Source organism: Phoenix dactylifera, unplaced genomic scaffold (genome assembly GCF_009389715.1).
Source record: "Phoenix dactylifera cultivar Barhee BC4 unplaced genomic scaffold, palm_55x_up_171113_PBpolish2nd_filt_p 001559F, whole genome shotgun sequence".
Taxonomy (NCBI): domain Eukaryota; kingdom Viridiplantae; phylum Streptophyta; class Magnoliopsida; order Arecales; family Arecaceae; genus Phoenix; species Phoenix dactylifera.
The window spans coordinates 58,728-64,058 of record NW_024068867.1 but is presented as its reverse complement, the minus strand read 5'-3'; the positions used below and the strand labels follow the sequence as shown (position 1 = coordinate 64,058).

The window sequence follows — 5,331 nt, the reverse complement described above, 5'->3', positions numbered from 1 at the left end:
TGAATTAGAAATTCAGGTAGTACGGTACCAAAGTACAGTGAGTTGCTTGCTAGTCACAGGTTGCGGTCTTAGGTCAGAGGAACAAACTTATACCCATATCCACTCGGAACATCTCTCGATAGTAGAGCATTCTGGAATTGGTCACGTTCAGTAAAATGTACTCCTACACTTCACCTGTGTGGCATACCAGTGTCTCCACACTCCTTGGTTAAGAGGACAACCAACATATATGTCACACAACGACCTAATCTCGATAATGCTGTCGTCCTAGTAACAACATATCATTTGGTCGCGAACAAGTTTAAGGACTCAAAGATAAATCCTCCTTTATCATAACATAAGTCCTAAGGACTTCATCATATAAGAGTTCATTTGAAGATGAAATGATGAATAATGCCAAATAACACTTTATTAATTTGTCAATTCATTTACAAAATTCAATCATCAATATGCTGACGATTGATATTTAGGATACAAATCCCAACATCGGAGGCATGGTGGAGGGAGTTTTTATTGAGATTTTCAAATAATTGCCATGCTTCATGCTCATTTTGAAGCATGAAAGTCCCCCCACATGCGGCATCGATCATCTGACGGTTTCGTTTAGTCAATCCGTCATAGAAACATTGCACTAGCTGCCATTTAGGTATTTGATGATGTGGGCATTTACGGATTAGGTCCCGAAATCTCTCCCAAGTTTCATGAAATTCTTCTCCCTCAGTTTGGGAGAAGATCGTGATGGCACGTCTAAACTGGTTCGTTTTTTCCATGAAAAAGTATTTTTTAAGAAATTCTTGTTGCATTTGATCCCAGGAACGAATCGAATCGGCTTCTAAAGAATTCAGCCATTGCTTGGATCTATCTTTAAGGGAGAAGGGGAATAATCTAAGCTTCAGAGCATCATCAATGAAGTTCTGAATCTTGACAGTGGTGCAAATCTCAAGAAATTCATCTAAGTGTTTATATGGGTCTTCGTTGGTGAGCCCATAAAAAGATGGGAGCATTTGGATCACACTAGACTTTATTATATTGTACAGCTGCTACCTCAAGTAATCGAATGCAAGATGGAGAAGTGTAAATGGTGGGAGTAAAGTACTCCCTCAGGAGTTTGGGTTGTTCTTCAGCCATCTCAGGAGGTGGGGATGATTCTAATGTTCTGATCTCAGCTCGAATATTCCTAAGGGTCCATTCTATTTCAGGGTCAAAGGGCAATAGGTCACGCACTCTAGAACGACTCCCTTGCATAAACTAGTACTTGATCAGTCAAGCATGCAATAAAAGAAAAACACATCGAATCCTTGTATTTGCCCTAAAATCACTAGACAGCTCCTAACTGGTTTGAAGAGGGCACCTAAGCCTCCAATCCGGTCTAATGAACTAAGTTGACCAGGTAAGCTTCCAGGTAAGTGGGGGGGTTATGATGCCTTCGTAAAGGTCCCACTTAAAAACCACTTGCCTCGAACAGATGAACTGTCTCCCTTATAGGGACAAAGCTTGCCTAGACATCAACTGAGCCATAGAGCGAAATTGGTGCAACTTTCGGTGATCTTCGTCCTATTGAGCTTGAATGTCCCTAGGAGCCAATGTCTAATTAATTTTAATTAAGCTGACACTATGTGAGATTGAGTTCACCTAAGTTGGGCAAGAATCCGATGATGAAATCCGGCTCTTATCTTGTTGGGGTGATTGCCCTTACTATGTACGGATTAATTGGTGTATGTGTATCAAGCATGCATTCACACTTTTGCTGAAATTAAAATTAAACAATCACCACAAAATTTCAAGCTAATTGGGAATCAATTTAAACAAAAAAGGTTTAGAGGTTACCAAAGGAAATTTTCCCAGCAATTTTTTTTTTTTAAGCAAACCTCTAAAGCATTCCTTTTTGATAGTCCCAGATTTCCTCTTCGATTTCTGATCAAATAATACCAAAAGAAAAATTAAAAATTAGTAAGAAAGAAAAAGAAGATAAAAAAAGTAACAAAAATAGAAAATAATTTTATTTTATTTTAGAGATATATATATATTTGAAAGTTTTTTTTTAAATGAAAAGAAAAACAACTATGCTAGCAATCCCCGGCAACGGCGCCAAAAATTGGTCGGTTCTTTCAATATCAAAAATAAACCACGCAATAGTACGTATCCTGTAAGATAGTGATTACGGATGTCGGTCCACAGGGACTGGAGACAAGTTATTTTTCTTAAATAATTACTTCAAAGGGTAAAAGTTAGAGTAAATGATAAAAACTAAGAATTAATATGGATGTAATAGTATGAATTATCTATGGAGAGAGGTGTTTAGCGCTAGAATCCACTGATAGATTTATATCCGTGACGCTTTCAATGATTGAGTTGTATTTAAGACTTGATTGCTTCCGACTACAAGCCAAAGCAATCATAAAAAAATTATAACTAATTCTCAGCATGAATCTTCTAAGTCTAGCACAAACCATCTACTCTAATGATAAGCATGACCTATCTAACCTAGCATGATGCATCTGATCATTAAATCATTAAACATGAAATCAATGTCACATGAATAACTCCTCCAAATCACAGGTGTTGGATTTGATGAAATAGACCAATCTATGTAAAATATTTTATGCAAGATAAACGATTCACATAAATTAAATAAATCATAAGATCAATTGATAAATTCTCCATCATGCAACAATCTTACAATACAAACTCAAGTCGATAAAAACGAAATGAATACTCCTCCATAGCTTCATCAAACCCCTAAACCGAGGTTTAGCTGCTCATGGTGCTCATCATCTCCATTGGTATGCTGAAAAACTCCTCTGCCATGCGTCTCAAACCCTCTCCATTTTTTTATTTTTTTTCTTCCTTTCTCTTCAGAACAGAGCATGCTCTGTTCTTCCTTTCTTTCTTTTTGAACCGAGCTCTTCCTCTCTCTCCCTCCTTTTCTCCCTTGCCGATGGCTTCTTCATATAGACAACTCTCACCCGGTGATGGATCCCCTGGGATCGCACTGGTGGGGATGCGAATCCGGGATGCTCATTCGATGGGAGCTGGCCACGGGATCAATGTGATGGCTGGCTTCGGAAACTTTGCGGAATGCATCGCAGGAGAAGAAGCGGAGGACAGATCGTGGATGGCTGGAACGGCTCAAATCTGGCAGAAGGGGATGGCTAGATGCTTGGGCTCACGCCTGGTCTCACGGGATGCTGGGAGCGTTGATCACGGAAGAGATTTGGTTGTGGGATTGCTGGGCGGATCGCTCCGGACGACTTCCTTCTTTGGACCGCGGAAGGAACGGACGTGGGATCCTCGGATGCCTGATGCGGAAGGATGGCTGACTTCACGAGCGGCTGGGACGCGATGCTGGGAGGAGCTGATCACAGCTTGGAGCTGGGAATCCGAAAGAGGAGATGCCGCAGATGCTTGGGTGCGGAAGACGCCCGGCTGATTTCACGAGCGGCCAGGACTTGCGGCTGATGGTGGAATACCCGAGGATGAAGATGCCTCGTAGGTGGATCTGGCATGCGGCTGATACGAGGTCCCGTTGTTTTGAAGCGAGGATGGAGGATCGAGTTGCTTCGGTGGGGGAGGATTCGAATCATCGGCATCAAAGAGTCTCCCCTGTTTCAGTGCTGGGAAAGAGAAAAGCAAAAAAAATCATTTCTTGCTCTATTTTGACATGAAAATGGGAATATGTGGATTTAAAGCAAAGGTCTCCCCTGTTTTGCTTAGTTTGGAAACGTGATGCGGAGATGGAAATTTCTGAACCGTTGGATTGCCTGGAAGAGCCACGGACAGTGGTCAATGCTTGATCTCAATCTAGTTGGCTGAAGTTGGGTGCATGCATGGCAGCTGGGCATTGGGCTCAAACCCAATGTTATTGAGTCTCTAGGATTACTTGCACTTAGCTTAAGAAAGGAATTATTTATTTCTTAACATATATTAAATTTATTTCAATGATTATTTAATTTCATGGTAAAATAAGTATTTATCCATTTAAGAATATTGATAAGTGCTATGGAAAGATAACTAAATTATAAATTATTCAGCACTTATCAGGAATGCCCTAAATGACATGCTCCATAATGACCATGTCTCGCTCAGATATGTGATCGAATCTTCCACTCTTCAGAAATAATATCCGACCTATGAAGTTATGCAATAACCTCATCTCAGCTGATAGAGAGCTAGCTACTAAGTTTTCTGAATAGTCAAAGTCATCTCTCTCAAAAATTATCTGTAGAGCCCTCAACTTGTTCTCGGTCTTTCTAGTGTGGCTCCTTCGCAGGGGAGATGAAGCAACTCATTAGGCTTTCTTCTGAAACACGAACCCGCACTCCTTGGATCTCAGACACAAGCCCTCCCGGTCCAACTTTTAGGAAGGTATAGAACTCACGAACTAAGCCCAGGTAGGTCACCAAATCTAGGGAGCAAAGATACTCCCATCCTTGCCTTCAGATCCAACCACCCAACCAGAACCCTTCTTGGCCCAAAAATTCAGAATGGATCCTTCTTCCCGTGGTTACCGGTCTCTCCGCATATTTAGCAAGTTGAACTGAAGGGGAAGGAGGTGGAGGAGGCCCTACACGTGTCTCACCTTGTGGAGGCACTGTAGAAGAATCTCTAGCATGCCTTTCTATAATGGTTGGCCGTGAGACTCTCCCAGATCTCTTAGCAATGGCTCGCTTGGGTCCCATTTTCACCAAGTGCTTCCTTAGGTCTTGATCTAACGGCTTAGGGAAGCAATATAGTACTATTTGGAGACGATTGAAAGGGATTGAAAAGTGAAAAATAGGGTTTTAGGAAGAGGGCAAGGGGAAAGAATGCCCTAGAATGGCTTACGGGTCCTCTTTTTAAAAACGGAGTCCCACCGTTGGGTCGATCCCAGATCTTTCTTGGGTCGACTCAAGGAGGGGTCGACCCCATTCTGGCTCAGGTCGGCCCCAGTTCAGGCTATTTTTTTTTTTAATTCCTCCTTTTTTCTGATCCTTACCAAATCTTTATGGGACATTGATATGTGAGTAAAAATCCATAAATAAATGATTTTACTAATGTTTCATGGAATTTTCAAAATGGGAGGAGAGTATCATGAGACAACTTGTTTCTTTTTTTTTGTTTAATCAAAGGGATCATATATGCCTAGTTCCGTTCTAAGCATGCAGAATCTATCTTCACTTAAAGATTTTGTAAATATGTCAACTAATTGTTTCTCGGTACATACATGCTCAATACATACATTCCAATTTTGCACATGATCTCTAATGAAATGATATCTTATTTCAATATACTTAGCTTTAGAGTGCTGAACCAGATTTTTGGTAAGGTTAATGGCACTAGTGTTATCACACT

General features: G+C 40.9%; 1 non-coding gene across 1 annotated transcript; it reads left to right on the top strand.

The window, feature by feature from the left end:
• Positions 1 to 648: 648 nt before the first annotated feature.
• On the top strand, positions 649 to 754 carry LOC113461788. Its single transcript, XR_003384062.1, has one exon. It is a non-coding gene; the product is annotated as a small nucleolar RNA R71 (small nucleolar RNA).
• The last annotated feature ends 4,577 nt before the right edge of the window (positions 755 to 5,331 follow it).